The following is a 17,483-nucleotide window of genomic DNA, read 5'->3' as shown; positions in this document are numbered from 1 at the left end:
CTCTGTCATTTTGATGGATACAGTTTCATTTGGAAGGATTTTTATTTCAAAACAGAAACAGCATGTGACATGAGAATGGGAACTCTGAAAGGTTCAGTTTTCTATTTCTAGTTTACTAAGTTTGTCACAAAAGCTACTGATAGTCAATCATGATTGGCCTGTATTGAAAGTGAGTTCACATTATGTACATCTTAAGCACTATACTTTCTATCAGATATAGAAAAATAGGTGGTGTGTTTGGAAAAGTATTCGGTTAGGAGTCAGGAAGCTTGACTGTTAGTCTCAATCCTGCTTCTTCAGCTGAGTGCCCCTAGGCAATAATTCAGCAGCTATTTCTTAAATACCTAATGAATTTCAGGCATTGTAGTTGGGCTGGGAATATAGACATAGATACTGCATTCATGATTCTCCAAGGCTCCCTTCCTCGCCCGGCTCACAGTGAGCTTTCTTATGCATTGTGTAAATCTGTCTCCTAACAGGCCCCTACTCTGTCTCCAACCTGCTTCCCAGGGCAGTTGTGAGGATCAAATGAGGGAGAATATGTGTGAAAGCAAATTCTAAATGATTTTAAAATGTAATAAAAGTATGACCCATGAAAAATTATTTAAATATCCTTAGAATTTTAAATAAATAGTACATTAACCTGAGTTCTCTATGGTTTTTATTTTAAATAGGTATGAAAGTTTTACAATGGATCACCAATGTGGTTGAAAATCTTGGCTTGATTTTTCTCCAAGAAAATGACACAGTGGTTTGTGTGATTAATTTTGTAAAATTGCCGGCCAAGGGCCAGGCGCGGTGGCTCAAGCCTGTAATCCCAGCACTTTGGGAGGCCGAGACGGGCGGATCACGAGGTCAGGAGATCGAGACCATCCTGGCTAACACGGTGAAACCCCGTCTCTACTAAAAAATACAAAAAACTAGCCGGGCTAGGTGGCGGGCGCCTGTAGTCCCAGCTACTCGGGAGGCTGAGGCAGGAGAATGGTCTAAACCCGGGAGGCGGAGCTTGCAGTGAGCTGAGATCCGGCCACTGCACCCCAGCCTGGGCGACAGAGCAAGACTCTGTCTCAAAAAAAAAAAAATTGCTGGCCAAAAAAAACCAAAACCTCTTTTGAGCTGAGTGACTGGATCAGTCAAAAGCACGTTGACTGTATAATGGAGAAATCTTTTCTGTGTTCACTAACAGCTTGCCTTTGTTTGATTCCAGTTGCAGCATATCATGAGTGATGAGATCTGTGTGCAGGTGGCTGACCTTTACCTGGCAGAAAATAATAATGGGGCCACCGGAGGCCAGCTGAACACACAGAACTCAAGGAACCTCCTGGAGTCAACATATCAGTGGAAAACTAAGCAGCTAATGTCGGATGAGAATTGCTTTGAGAGTTAATCCTGTGGTCAAAGACCGACCTTGCCGGTGACAATGTAAGTTGTTAGGATTCTCTGAACCAGAAGTTAAAGCCGGGGTACTTTGACCCGTGATTCTACTCCTGGACCTTTTGATGAGTTCACCAAAGAAATATAAAGTGGGAGTAACTATCTTCCTGGACAATCTACTTTCTTTCTTGCCTTTAACAAAACAAAACAAAACAAAACAAAACTAGTTATATATGATTTTTACAATTTTGTATTCTTTTTCTCTGAACATTTTTCTTTTTTTTTTTTTTTTTTTTTTTTTTTTGAGACGGAGTCTCGCTCTGTCACCCAGGCTGGAGTGCAGTGGCCGGATCTCAGCTCACTGCAAGCTCCGCCTCCCGGGTTCACGCCATTCTCCTGCCTCAGCCTCCGGAGTAGCTGGGACTACAGGCGCCCGCCACCTCGCCCGGCTAGTTTTTTGTATTTTTTAGTAGAGACGGGGTTTCACCGTGTTAGCCAGGATGGTCTCGATCTCCTGACCTTGTGATCCGCCCATCTCGGCCTCCCAAAGTGCTGGGATTACAGGCTTGAGCCACCGCGCCCGGCCTCATGGTCATTATAGAAAAGAAGACAGGCCCAGCACACACGGCTCACACTTGTAATCCCAGCACAACGGGAGGCTGAGGTGGGTGGATCACATGAGACCAGCTTGGGCAACATGACAAACCCCATCTTTGCAAAAAATACAGTAATAAAAAAATTATCCAGGTGTGGTGGTGTGCGCCTGTAGTCCCAGCTACTCAGGAGCCTGAGGTGGGAGGATCGCTTAAGCCTTGGAGGTGGACATTGCAATTAGCTCTGATCACATCACTGCACTCCAGCCTGGGTGACAGAGGTGGCCCTATGTCAAAAAAAAAAAAAAAAAAAAAAAGAAAGAAAGAAAGAAAAAGAAAAAAATGCAGATAACCAAAAAAGTCACCTTATAATTCTTTCCTGAAATCACCATTGATGACATTTCTAGACTTTTCTATGCTTGAGTAAATATTTTGAAAAAGTTAATACTGTACAAACAGTCTTTAACTTTTTTATTTTTTGAGACAGGGTCACGCTTTGTTGCCCAGGCTGGAGTGTAGTACTGAGATCTTGACTCACTGCAACCTCTGCCTCCTGAGTTCAAGCAATCATCATGCCCCAGCCACCCTAGTAGCTGGAATTACAGGCATGTGCCACCACACCGGCTAATTTTTGTATTTTTGGTAGAGATGTGTGTCAGATCCCGGGGTCCAGGTCTAGTCCATGCTGAGGTCTGAGGAAAGTGGGTGGGTGAGCGGAAAGAACACTCAAGGGAAAGAACATCAGGTGAAAGACAGTTTTATTCAGCAGCAGCTCTCTTTAACAGCTTCCTTACACTAGCCCTCTTATTAGCAGCTTACCGTTCACCCTGTCTTGGCGGCTTGAGCCAGCTGCCCCCACGCACAGCTGTGCAGCCGGCTTTCCCTCACCTTCAGGGTTAGCAGCTTAACTCTTTCTTCCAGCATGAGCAAGCCCAGTTGTGTCCTGGCTCCCTCCCATCCATCTGCAAGATGGACAGCTTTTGTTCGCTCTCTCTTTCTCTGGGCGCCAGTGTGCCCACCATGTCAAGCTATGTTGAGCCGAGACCAGCCAAGCCCCCAAAAGCCATGTCTCTTATGCACAACGTCAATAGGGCAGTTATACCTTTTACAGACAATAGTGGCATAAAGCCAAGTATGAACTTACACAAACAGGTTATATTACAAGTGGAGGTGTGCGTTTGCACACCAAACCGGTGAGTCATGCAGGCCTGGATATCTGTCTCAGCTTATTCCTTGACCAAAGCACATCCATGTACCTTACAATGTGGTTTCACCATGTTGGCCAGGCTGGTCTCAAACTCCTGGCCTCAACTGATCTGCCCGCTTCAGCCTCCCAAAATGCTGGGATTACAGGTGTGAGCCACTGCATCTGACCTGAAATGGTCCTCAACGTATTTTTGCTCAATTAGCAACACTTCTGGATCTTTAATGTCTTTTTTATGGCTATTTGATATTCACTTTTTAGAGAATTAATGCCTGTATTATTGGACATTTAGGTTGTTTCCAATTTTTCACCATTATAATGGATAATTATAAAACCAAATAGTTGGAAACAACCTAGACGTCCAACCCACTGTGGGGATTGGTTAATGACATCCTGTTATGAATACTGGAGACAGATTTTGCAATTCTTAAATTATAAATTGTAAAAATGCAGGGTCTGCCTGCTCCCCCTCCGAAATCTATTTTGGAAGTAACTGTATTTGTGTGTATATATTATGTTATTGTCAGGTTGTAAGCTTTACTAGCAGAGTAAGCTAGTAAAAGTAGTAGCTTTAAAAGAACACTGAGCTCGATCTAGCTTCTGGCTCTGTGTGTTTATTGACTAGTGGTGTGCGTTGAGAAACCAGAACTCTCTGAATTTCAGTCTTGTCTCCATACAAAATGAAGAAGGTTGAAATAAAAAGTTCTCAGGTTTCCTTCCAGGCTCTGATCTTCTCCATGTGATTCTGACAGTTATCTTGTCTGCAGAAAGCCCTTCGGGTACTGAGACTCTCAGGGTTCTGAAAGGGGAGATCCACACACCATCACCATTGACAATTGTTTCGTGCAAAACATGGTTTGCTTGCCTCTATTGGTGTGTTGCTTTTAAGTATAGAATTTTTTAAATCACACAATATTAGTGGAACTCAGAATTTCAGGAACTTCATATACAATTGGTGCCATTATAGCAACACTTTTTTTGTTTTGTTTTGTGTTTGAGACAGGGTCTCACTCTGTTGCCCAGGCTGGAGTGCAGCAGTATGCAGGAATGCCATAAGTTTTTAGCTAACACAACAGATCCCTGGAGGTCAAGGCATCCTGGTTATCACTCTAGCCTTCCTACCAATTAAGTTAATTACATCCACCTTGTTGATGATAATGAAGTGCCACCACCTGGCATCTGCTGTTCTCGCCTTCCACCATTCCCACTGACACCACGAAGCCTGGTCTCGTAGCAGCATCTCCTCTTGTCGATCCTGGCCTACAAAGGATATTGCCACTGAGTCTCGGAAAGATTCAGGTGCCATTCTCACTAGTGCCTTCCTTGGTAGCCTAGAGAGGGGAGTTCTTGTGAGGCCACCAAGGGCACATAGTCAAGTGGTGGATTCTGAATCTGCTGGCATATAATGAACCATTCCAACATTCCTACCTTCCTGTACTTTCTGGCCTCTCTGATGCTTTGCAAATATAGTTTTATAATCTCTACCTAATTCACTGCAGCAATTGTTCCATCCACATTTCAAGGAGCCACTCCAGCAGTATGTTGGAGCCCCAGGTGTCCTTGCCAAGCCATTAAATCCTGAGAGTGCTCCCAGGTCAGTGTATTATCATGTATACAGCCTTTAGTCTCCCCCTGGTTCAACACCCTTATGCCTACTCCTCCACCTCCTCTCCCAGATTCTGCCAGTACTTGGCAGAAGTGTGTACTTGGAAGCTCCTGCAACATTTTTGGCCAAAAAAAATCGTTCTCCCAGAGCAGGTTGTGCTTGTGACCTTGGGCCATGATGAGGAATGACCATAGCCTGGTGTCAATGTGGGGCAGCAATGACGATACATCTCTTCCTGCTGTAAGGCCTTGCTGGAGGCTCTTTGCCTAGTCTCCAGGCAAGAGGCAGCTGCCCTTCTCTTAGCAAGGAAAGGGGGCTACTTCTTTTAGCCCAGAGCATTGAGTGGAAACTGGAGGTTCAAAGTTCTCAGATGTATCCACTTAAGTTTCCCCATACCAGATATCAGGAACCCATTACCCTTCCTCCCTTCCCCTTCCCCTCCTCTCCAGTCTCCTCTCCTCTTTCTTCTACCCCAGAGCATTCAGTGAAAACTGGAGGTTCAAAGTTCTCAGATATATCCACTTAAGTTTCTCCATATCAGATATCAGGATCCCTTTTCTTTTCTTTTCTTTTTTTCTTTTTTTCTTTAGAGATGGGATCTCACTCTGTCAACCCAGGCTGGAGTGCGGTGGCATGTTCTCAACTGACGGCAACCTCCACCTCCCAGGCTCAAGTGATCCTCCCATGTCAGCCTCTTGAATAGCTGGGACCACAGGTGCACAACACCATGCCTGGCTAATTTTTTGTACTTTTGGTAGAGATGGGGTCTTGTCATGTTGCCCAGTCTGGTCTCAAACGTCTGAACTCAAGAGATCCACCCACCTCAGCCTCCCAAAGTGTTTGGTTACAGGTGTGAGCCAGTGTGCCCAGCCCCTTCTTTGGCTTTTTTTTTTTTTTTTTTTTTTTTATATGAGGTCTCGCTCTGTTACCCAGGCTGCAGTGCAGTGGCGTGATCATGGCTTACTGCAGCCTCAACCTCCTGGGCTCAAGCAATCCTCCCACCTCAGCCTCCTGAGTAGCTGGAACCACAGGCATGTGCCACCACACCCAGCTAATTTTTAAATATTTTGTGGACAAAATCTACCTATGTTGCCCAGGCTGGTCTCCAACTCCAGGTCTCAAGCAATTCTTCCACCTTGGCATCCTCAAAATGTTGAGATTATAGGTATAAGCTACCATGCCTGGCCCCAGTACTTTTCTATCAGAGGCCCTGAATTTAGCCTAAGTGGCCCATTACACTTGACCTTTTGCAGTTCCACCATCCTTATAGTTCAATTCCATGTCTGATTTTCAGCCTGTTCTGCTCTGGGCAGGAGAAGAGCGTTTCTGGCTTCCATAACATGCTCTGAGCTGACAGGTTTAAGCCTGTCATTCCTTTCTTCAAGGTGTCTGAAGAAATCAAATAAGTCAACAATTCCACAATCCTTATAATTACAGTTGCCCCCATACTGTCCAAGTGCGAGCACAGTGGTTTTCAAATTTTAGCATGTATAAGAATCATGTTGAGGGCTTCTTAAGACACAAATCGATGGCCTCACTCCTAGAATCTCTGATTCAATAAGTCTAAGGTGGTGTTTGAGAATTTGCATTTCTAGGTTGATATGAAATGCCAGCAGTGCTGCTGGTGATGATCCAGGAACCAGATTTGGAGAACTTTGTTCTGGCGCTACTGCATCAGCAATGCCTGCCCTTCCACCTGTACCATATCCCAATCCACAGTAGGTGAGTTTCCTAGTGACAGTATTGCTACAGCACACCAGCACATCACTACCCCACTTACCACCAGCAATGGATCCTGTTGCCATCTGATTAGTGAGTTCCAGAATCCTGTCCTAAAAGTCTACTCTCTAGGGCTACTTTTTAATTTTTAAAAAAAAATTTTATTTTATTTTTATTATTATTTTTGAGATAGAGTCTCGCTCTGTCACCCAGGCTGGAGTACAGTGGCATAATCTCAGCTCACTGCAACCTCCACCTCCCAGGTTCAAGCGATTCTCCTGCCTCAGCCTCCTGAGTAGCTGGGATTATAGCCACATGCCACCATGGTTGGTTAATTTTTGTATTTTTAGTAGAGATGGGGTTTCACCATACTGGTCAGTCTGGTCTCTAACTCCTGACCTCGGGTGATCCACCCACCTCAGCCTCCCAAAGTGCTGGGATTACAGGCATGAGCCACCACACCTAGCACAAATATCTTTATTTTGTCTTCTTATCTGACAGATATTTTCGCTAAAAATGGAACTTGAGGCTGGCAGTTATGTTCTTTTGGTACATTGAAGGTGTCATTCCATGGTCTTCTGGTTCCTGAGGTTTCTGTTGACTGTCAGCTTAATTGTTGCTCCTTTGAAGACAATCTGAATTTTTTCTCAGATCCTTTTTTTTTGGTAGAGGACATAAAAAAGGGGTCATGCACTCCCAAAGTGCTGGGTTACAGAGTCTCACTTTGTCACCCAGGTTGAAGTGCAGTGGTGCAATCTCAGCTCACTGCAGCCCAGACCTCCTGGGCTCAAGCAATCCTTCCACCTCAGTACTTCGAGTAGCTGGCACTCCAGGCATACACCACCACACCTGACTAATTTTTTGTATTTTTTGTAGAGACAGGGTTTCACCATGTTGCCTAGGACAGCCTCTAACTCCTGAGCTCAAGCAAACCACCCACCTCAAAGTGCTGGCATTACAGGCATGAGCCACCATGCCTGGTTCAGATACTTTCAAGATAAAAAAAATGTTTTTGCCTTTGTTTTCTGCAATTTTACCATAATGTGTCGAGGTGTACTATTATTTTTATTTGTCCTGCTTGGGGTTCATGAGGCTTCTTAAATCTGTGAACTATTGTTTTTCATAATTTAAAAAGTACTCTGTCGTTATTTTGTAAAAATATTGCTTCTGCCTCATTATCTCTTTCCGTTCCTTTATTTTATTTATTTGTTTATTTTGAGACAGGGTCTTGCTCTGTTGCCCAGGCTGGAGTGCTCACTGCAGCCTAGAGCTCCCAGCCCCAAGTGATACTCCCAAAGCAGCCTCTCTAGTAGCTGGGACCACAGGCGTGCACCACCACACCTGGCTAATTTTTGTATTTTTTGTAGAGTCGGGGTTACACCATGTTGCCCAGGCTAGTATTGAACTCCTGGGCTCAGGCGATCTGCCCGCTTTGGCCTCCCAAAGTGCTGGGATTGTGTGAGCCACTGTGCCTGGCCCCTCTTTCCTTTTCTTCTGGGATGCTGATTAACGGTATTTGGCCTAGTCAAATATGTGCACCTGTGGTCCCAGCTACTTGAAGGGCTAAGGTGGAAGCACTGCTTGAGCCCAGGAGATCCAGGCTGCAGTGAGTCAAGATCGCACCACTACACTCCAGCCTGGGTGACAAAGTGAGACCCTGTAATCCAGCACTCTGGGAGTGTATGACCCCTTTTTTGCCCCACCTCCCTCTCGAGAAGTATCTGAGAAAAAATTCAAGTTGCCTTCAAAGGAACAACAATTAGGCTGACAGGTTCTCAACAGAAATCTCAGGAACCAGAAGACCATGGAATGACATCTTCAATGTACCAAAAGAAAATAACTGCCAGCCTCAAGTTCCATTCTTAGCGAAAATATCTGTCAGATAAAAAGACGAAATAAAGATATTTGGGTCAGGTGTGGTGGCTTATCCCTGTAATCTTGGCATTAATTTTTAAAAATAATGACCGAATATTTTTTAAACTATGAAAATATACCTATAGAGGATCCCTAGTGTGTCCTCTGTATCACTTACTTTCTCGTCTGTGTGTTTTATTTCTTTTTTGTCCCTTCACGTTTCATTCTGAATATTTTCTTCTGAATTACTAGGTTGGTGCAAAAGTAATTGCGATTTTTTGTTTTGTTTTGTTTTGTTTTGAGATGGAGTTTTATTTTTATTTTATTTTTTTGAGATGGAGTTACTTTTATTTTATTTTTTTGAGATGGAGTTTCACTCTGTCACCCAGGCTGGCATGCGGTGGCACACTCTCGGCTCACTGCAACCTCCACTTCCCGGGTTGAAGCGATTCTCCTGCCTCAGCCTCCTGAGTAGCTGTGAGTACAGGCATGTGCCACCACTCCCGGCTAATTTTTGTATTTTTAGTAGAGATGGGGTTTCACCATGGTGGCCAGGCTAGTCTTGAACTCCTGACCTCAGGTGATCTGCCCACCTCTGTCTCCCAAAGTGCTGGGATTACAGGCGTGAGCCACCGCGCCTGGCCAGCCATTACTTTTAATATCTTCCAGTTCACTAACTGTCTCTCAACTGTGTCTAATTGGCTCTGGAAACCATGCATGGAATTATTAATTTTAGTTATTGTATTTTGTCTTCCTTTCTTTTTCTAAGAGACAGTCTTCTTCTACCACCCAGGATGGAGTGCAGTGGTGCGATCATAGCTCCATGTAACCTCAAACTTCTGGGCTTAGGTGATCCTCCAGCCTCACCCTCTAGAGTAGATAGACTTATAGGCACACACCACCACACCTAAGTCTTTGACTTTTGTAGAGATGGGGTCTCGCTGTGTTGCCCAGGCTGGTCTCAAATTCCTGGGCCTCAAGCAGTACTCCTGCCTCAGCCTCCCAAAGTATTGGGATTATAGGCATGAGCCACTGTGCCCCAAGTTAATGCTATTGTACTTTTCAATTTAGAATTTACTTTTTAAGTACCTGTGGTGCTATTTTTTTTTTTTTGTAGTTTTCTAAACTCTTGCATCTTATATTTTACTTCCTTGAACATATTAAGTATAGTTATTTTGTAGCCTGTGTCTGATTCCGATATCCGGAATCTCCAAGTGTGTTTCTATCGTTGCTTCTTTCTGATAGTTCTTGGTTCATGTTGTGTTGTGTCCTACTGAGTCTACCTACCTTAGTTGTGTGCCAAATATTTTTTAAAAATCAGTTTGTAATGTTTTGAGGCTTATGATAATGTTGTCTTCCTCCAGAGACAATTCTGTTCTCCCATTCCACATACCTGAATGCACTAGCAATCCAAAAATTTTAAATTCAATTTTGGGGATTGAAGCCGGGTGCAGTGGTTCACACCTATAATCTCAGGACTTTGGGAGGCTGAGGCGGGTTGATCACCTGAGGTCAGGAGTTCAAGACCAGCCTGGCCAATATGGTGAAACCCTGTCTCTACTAAAAATACAAAAAAATTAGCTGGGCATGGTGGCAGGTGCCTGTAGTCCCAGCTACTCGGGAGACTGAGGCAGGAGAATCCCTTGAACTTGGGAGGTAGAGGTTGCAGTGAGCTGAGATTGTGCCACTACACTCCAGCCTGGGCAACAGAATGAGACTCTGTATCAAAAATAATAATAATAATATAAACATAAAAAATTGGGGGAATTGAGACTCAAAGCTGGACTGCAGTCTCTGTGAGGTTCAGTTTGCTTTCAGACTACCTTAACTCTCAAGGTATAGCCTTTCATTGTCCCCACCTAATGGTCTGTGGGCTTATGACAGCTACACACAATACCCTGTCCCAGGCATTGGCAGTCTCTGGACTCCAGCTTTTGTCCCCGTTGCACCTAGAGGCTGTTCAAAGTGTACTGCCCAACTTCTCAGCTGCCTTTTTAGAAGTGGGGAACAACCGCATGTGAAAAGTAGCTCCAAGTGCTGAGTTATGTCTCTGATGGCTGTCTCTTCCTGTGTCTTAGTCTAGAAATTCTTCACTATTGTGTTAACTCTTTGATGCCTTCGAACAGATTTTGGGGTTTTTTGGTAGCCAGTTTTTATTAAAGGTAAAAATTGCTCAGCTTTTCTCATTTTTTTTCCTTGGTTAAGTCTTCCTACTGCCTGCTCCTTGAGTCAGAAGCAAAAGCATGGAGGCAGGAATGAGCCTGGGAGGAATAACAGGTCCCCTCGTCTGGAGTGAAGGGTGTTCACTCCAGACATGGAGAAGGGTAAAGAAAGGAAAATCATGAAAGGCCAAGAAGGCTTGGAAGGGTAGGCTGACTGGAAGGGAATGCCTGCCCACTGACTGCCCTCCTTCTCCACTGAGTGAGTCCAACTTGCGTTGGCTGAGTTAGGTGCTGCCAAGGTGGGGCGCGGGTGTGCGCCAGGCATGACTTCTGCCCTGCATGGACGTATAAATCAGGCGAGGACAGGGAAGAACAGAAAGCCCCAAATAATAGTGGCTTGAATGAGAGAGAAGTTTATTTCACTCTCACACCAAAACAACTCTGAAGGTGGCAGTTCACAATTGGTAAGGTGGCTTAACAAGGATGTCTAGTGCACTTACAGCCTCATGACACTTTATCCTATTGGCCAGAACCGCGTCACACAGGCACACCCACCTACAAGGGAGGCTGGGGAATATAGTCTTTATTCTGGAGCACCATATGCCCAGTTAAAAACCAGGAGCACTGTTACTAATTAAGGATGTGTTCAAAGATAAACCTGGCCAGGTGCAGTGGCTCATGCCTATAGTCCCAGCACTGTGGGAGGCCGAGGCAGGCAGATCACTTTGAGGTCAGGAGTTCGAGACCAGCCTGGCCAACATGGCGAAATCCAGCCTCTACTGAAAATATAAAAATTAGCTGGGTGTGGTGGCACATGCATGTAATCTCAGCTACTTGGGAGGCTGAGACACGAGAATCGCTTGAACCCAGGAGGCGGAGGTTTCAGTGAGCCAAGGTCACGCCATTGCACTCCAGCCTGGGAGACAAGAGCGAAATTCCGTTTCAAAAAAAGAAAAAAGATAAACCTAAGCACTTAAAATTTTAGGAGTTTGAGTAGAGAGTGATTCAAGAATCAGGCAGTGCCAGACGGCGGGTGGTTTGGAGCCCAAGGGGAAAGCTTGTATAAGGTGCACACCGAAGCAAGGCAAAGAAAGCATTTGAGGCCGGGCGCGGTGGCTCAAGCCTGTAATCCCAGCACTTTGGGAGGCCGAGACGGGCAGATTACGAGGTCAGGAGATCGAGACCATCCTGGCTAACACGGTGAAACCCCGTCTCTACTAAAAAACACAAAAAACTAGCCGGGCGAGGTGGCGGGCGCCTATAGTCCCAGCTACTTGGGAGGCTGAGGCAGGAGAATGGTGTAAACCCAGGAGGCGAAGTTTGCAGTGAGCCAAGATCCGGCCACTGCACTCCAGCCTGGGCTACAGAGCAAGACTCCGTCTCAAAAAAAAAAAAAAAAAAAAAAAAAAAAAAAAAAAAAGAAAGAAAGAAAAGAAAGCATTTGATTAGTTAAAGTGGAGCAGTGGCCTTAATGTCCTTAGAAGTCAGTGGTGGTTTCTGATTGGTGAAGTCCCTAGTTAGTGGTTAGTGGGTGATTTCTGATTGGTGAAGTCCCTAGTTAGAGCTTAGTTGGTGGTTTCTGATTGGTAAAATCCCTAGAGGATAATTGGTGTTTTCTGATTGGTGAAGTCCCTAGTGAGAGATTAGTTGGTGGTTTCTGATTGGTAAAATCCCTAGAGGATAATTGGTGTTTTCTGATTGGTGAAGTCCCTAGTTAGAGGTTAGTTGGTGGTTTCTGATTGGTGAAGTCCCTAGATAGGGGTTAGTTGGCAGTCTCTGATTTTGTAAGGATATGGCTGTTCATGATGAGCGGAGTTTCAGTTTGCTTACATAAGAACCTAGGGTATGGCCAGGCATGGTGGCTCATACCTGTAATCCTAGCACTTTGGAAGACTGAGGCAGAAGGATCACTTGAGTTCAAGACCAGACTGGGTGACAGAGTGAGACCCTATCTCAATTTTTTTTTAACAATAAAAAAAAGAACTCAGTGTGCTGTAGCCACCTCAGTCATGACTCCCAATTAATTATTTTAATAAACAAGAGGATTACTTGGGGACAACTAGTGATCTCTTCTAGTCCCTCTCCTCTCCTCCCCTGTCTTCTCTTCCACCAGGAAGCCTTCCCTGACATCTCCAATACTTCCTAAGTCCCTGTTCCTCTGCCCCACAGCTCAGAGAGACAGACCACTGTAAGAAAATTTGGAATAAGAAAAAAACACTATTGGATGTCTCCAGTGGAAAACTGCATTGTTTTGATTAGAGCACACCCTTCTGGCTAATTATTCTAGCCCTTCATTGCCTTCTAGCTGTTTTACAACTCTGTACCTTGCAGATGACAGATCGCAATGCAAAATAATTCAACTCTATAATCATGCAAATAAATGGTCCAGTGGAGGTTAAATTGACTTCCTCCCCCAAGTAAAAAAGTCAGCTTTACATCTATTTGTAAATTTATTTCAACATTCCTTGACTCCATATAAATGTATGCTTCTTTGACTTCTCATTTGAACCGATTATAACGTCTCAGGTTCCCTCATTAATAATGAGTTAAATACTATCTTTTACATATGTTCAATTTTTATCTATGTGAGAGTCAAGATTTTCCTTTCTAAAAAAAATGATCTTTCAACACTGTGAGTACAGGATCCAGGCAGAGGCTCTAGCAGGACAGATACCAGCCTGGCCTGAGAGTCCAGGAGGAGTGAGTGACATTTGGTGTCAGGACCCTGACCAGGAAGAAGTGCCTTTGGAGACAAAGGGTAAGTCTTGGTTTTGGGGCCAGGTTTCCTGGCTGGGACATCATTATTCCCAGGGAGAAGGGACAGGCAGCCAGTGGGACTAAGGCTGGGCAGGGAGGCAGGCAGTCTGCCTAGTTCAGCAGGGACATCCACTCATCCTTGCCCCCAACAGCGGTTCACAGAACAATTCCGACCCTGTCAACCTGCTTGGAAGATGTGTGTGACATCCATTCTGGATATCTGAGTGATGAGGCAGTGAGCAGGGCTGTAAACCCAAGCCCCTTCCAGGCCCTCAGGGAGCCTTGGCTGGATCCCTGGGGTAGGGAGGGAACTGGAGGGCTCTGGCATGTGACTGGAGGGATGGGGGAGAGATGGGACTGTGAGTACTTCCTGGTCCACCCAGCCCCAGGACTGAGGTCAGCAAGGCAGGCTGCAGCTGAAGCACCGAGGCCTTGAATGCCACCTGGAGAATTCAGAATTTGCAGACGATGTGCAGGGTCCCAGGTTCCCCAACCCTTTCCTCCTTGTTCTTCCTATAAGCCCCAAGTTCTGTCCTGATCCATGGGCCCGGGTCCCCAGGCCTTCAAAGCACTTCTCTCTGAGGTAACAGACGGAAGATTAAGATTTGGATCTGGCAGGCACTTGCCAAGGGCCACACAGGAGAGTAAGATGGCATGCCACCCCACCTCCACCAGAGCTTGGGCTGGGATGCAGGAAAGAACAGGCCAGCTTGGCCCCCTATTCCTGCAGCTGGGCAAGCCTGCCCTGGAAGGTACACAAGCAAAGTGCATCATCCGCTGGCCCCACTGCCCGTTTGTCTAGGCAAATGTCTTCCTGGCTTAGCCCCCGAGTGACCTGCCTCTATCCTGCTCCTCCCCTTGGGGCCCTACCTTGCCTGCTGCCACCCCACTCTCCAGGACCCTTTGGGGTTCCACACAGCCCCTCCTCCAGTCCTGAAGGAGGGACACAGGATAGCCCCCAGTGCAGCCCCCTCCTCCTGCCCCAGGGAGCCAAGTGGAATGGAGCAGCTGGGAAGCCACGGCCCTGAACGGTCAGTGGGAGAAGGGTCCCCTCTGTGCTCAGCTGTGCAGGGAGGTGCATTGAGGGGTGTGGAGAGGGGCAGGACTCTACCACGGTACAGCAGGGTGTAACTGCAGCTGGACTGCAGGCCTGGCAAGGCTCTGGAGTTCAGAGGAGGAGGGGAATGCTGCCGTGGACTGGAGGGCCAGGGAAGTCCTGGCCCAGGGTGCTGAAGTTGGCTCATGACAGGAGGAATATCACCCAACCTTCGGGGCCCAACCCCTATCCTGTCCTGGACACTGCGGCTGTTTCCAAAGTATTATTGTTGCAACATTTATCGATGTGAGGCCAGAGTTCCCATTCAATTTATTTCAGGTATCAGGATGGGTTATTTCAGGTCTTCGGATGCCCTCTGACGAGAGGCTAGGGCAGGGGAAGAACAGTGTGAGAGAGAGCCCAGGTCTAGCCTGGCACACATTCAAATTCCAGACTTGCCTACCCCTGACCCCACACTGAGCCCTGACACTTGTCACAGACTCAGCCCTGATCTTGGCCATTCTCTGAGCCCTGATCTTAGACATAGACTGAATCCTGACCCTGGTCCACAGAGAGCCGGATCTCCAGTTCTTGATTGAGTTTTCTCCAAAATTGTCCTTGGTCAGGAGAGGGTGTTGGTGGGGAGGGGGCATGCACCTGGCTTCCTGCCTCACCTCCCCACTCCTGGAACCTGAGCCCTCTGCCCGATGGCAAGGAATGGCCTTCAGGTGTGTTTCTGTCCCTTATCGCTCATCATGTCCCAGGGAGCTGCTCTTTTCCCCATTGTTGCCAGGCGGGCCTCAGCACTGACAGACTCTCCAGCAGAGGCCCAGCAATGCCAGAGCCCTGCCCCCCAGCCTTGGCTCCAGCCAGCCTGATCTGGAGGGGACAGGAGATGAGGACCCAGTGTCCTAGGGTGTGGGCAGAGCCATTAGAGACCAGATCTTCCAGGCGCTGAGTGTGCCAGGGAAGGGGGTGGCCCTTCCAGGTCCAGCAGAGGTTGGGCAGAGGGTGCTGATGCTGCTTTCACCCCTCCTCTGTGGGACACCAGCGCCTCCACAGACAAAGGCTTCTCAGCAGCACCAGGTCCACCAGGTGAGACCTGGGTATCCTGGGGTCACAGGGAAGGGAGGCAGAATGGGGGTGCTAGAGTGGGTTGGCTGGCCTGGAGATGGGGTCACGGGCCACTAGATGGGTGGCCCATGGAAGGGCTTGGAGGAGAATAGGGGCCAATGAAACTAGGACTCAAGGTAGAAGTTGCCTCCCTCCCTGTCCTTGGGAAGCCATCCGTCCCCACCCTGACCTGGCCAGGCTGGCCTCTTAACAACTTCTCCCAGAGGAGCCAGGAAACAGCGGAGGATGCAATTTCCAAGCAGATGAGTTGTGGTGAGGGAGGAAGAAGGGCTGCTTTGGGAGGTGTGTACAGCCTAGGTTACAGGCCTGGGGGTGAAAGGGTGGGCTGTGGAGGATTGCTTTCCCCCATCCTTGGAAAATAGCTCCAACGGGGAGGGGAGACAGCCCTGTCCCCCAGCTTTGACTCCAGCCAGCCTGACCTGGAGGGGACAAGAGATGAGGACCCAGGAGATGGGGGAAGGGGTATCCAGGTAGAAGGACCTGGGTGGGGAGGACGGGAGTCTGGCCAAGGCCCTCTCCAGGTCTGATTTCCTACTGAAGGGTTCCAGCCATTATCTTCCCACCAGATGAGGCTCTGGTGACCCGGGACAAATCATGGCAGGGTCACACAGGTGCCAGGAGCCTGGTGGGAGAGGCTCTGGAAACTCCCCAGGACGCCAGCAGGTGGGATGGGAGGCTAAGTCTAAGACCTGAGCCATCCCACAGGGCGCCAGCCTCCCACCTTGCCTGTCCCTTGGCAGCTCTCTAAGCCTCTTAGGGCTGCCATGGCCCTCTCCTGTGTCGGAGGCTGCGGAAGGGCAGGGGCATGAGAAGAATGCGCAGGGGACCTGGGAAGGACGGTTCTACCCAGGCACACCCACCTCCACACTCACCCTGCCCAGTCCAGGGCTCTGATCAGGATTCCACACGGGAAAAGCGCTGTGGGAGGGGGACTGTTCTCTTCTGATCTTCCCCTCTCCAAACCCCCATGCAGCCTGATGGAATGGGAGCAGGACCAAACTGGGATGGGAGATGGCCAGGGAATGGGACATGGACCAACCCCTCCCCAGTGAGCTCCATGCCACCTGGACACAGAGCTCCCACCATAACCACCATCAGCACCTCCGGCATCCCTGCAGCCACCGTCCTCACAACAGTCACTCCACATCACACCCAAACCCACACTCATACCCCCATCACCAGCATGGTCACCACCTCCATTTGAAGACTGGACAGGACTCTGAACTCCTCCTCAATGTGTTTTCAGGCCCATAACCTCCCAGGCTGTGGGGCAGGCACAGGCTGCCCCCATTCAAGACTCTGCAGCCCCAGAGGTCAAGGGCTTTACTGGAGGCCACCTGGCGAGTTAGGGCAGCCAGGCTTGCACCCCCAGCCACAGGGATGGAAACGTGGGAAAGGCTGGGCAACATGAGTCCTTTTTTGAAGGGAAATTCGAGAGGGTGTCTTCATGTTTGCCACCTGCTTCTGAAGCCTTAGAAACCTAGAGAGACTTCAGCATGGGCGTGCAGTGGCTTCTGGCTGCTGGGATTCTCCTGGCTGGTAAGGGAGTAGGGCGGGGCAGGCTGGGCCTGGGCCAGGGGTCCTTCTTCTCAATCAGTTTCCACACTGGGTTGGCCTTCGTTGTCCTCATGTGGGTCTGGCCATGAACAGCCTGGGGGATACCAGGACATAGCCAAGGTCCACTCCTCAGCCCCCAGGCTTGGGGCTCCCAGGGGCACTCGGGGTGAGCAGCTTTGGGGAGCCTGGCACGGGGCAGACCCCGCATGGATCTCAGTGTACACTTGTAGGTAAGTGTGGAATTAGCCCCCAAGGCTTTCAGAGATGCCCCCCACCCTCCCCGCAAAATACTTTTAGGTCCAGCTGTCAGGCTCCTGTATTCTAAGGATGCGACAAGGCAACAGCCTTGTCTTATGATGAGGATTGGGCAGCACTTCCCGGTACCCTCAGGCTGGCCTGGACCTCACAGGTCATTCAAACAGAACAGTCCAGGGCCCCCAACCTGGAGACAGCATCGCCCTGGGGAGCTCTTGAGGCCCTTGGGGAA

Source organism: Macaca mulatta, chromosome 7, assembly GCF_049350105.2.
Source record: "Macaca mulatta isolate MMU2019108-1 chromosome 7, T2T-MMU8v2.0, whole genome shotgun sequence".
Taxonomy (NCBI): domain Eukaryota; kingdom Metazoa; phylum Chordata; class Mammalia; order Primates; family Cercopithecidae; genus Macaca; species Macaca mulatta.
The sequence above is the reverse complement of the archived record's forward strand: the minus strand, read 5'-3'. Positions refer to the sequence as shown.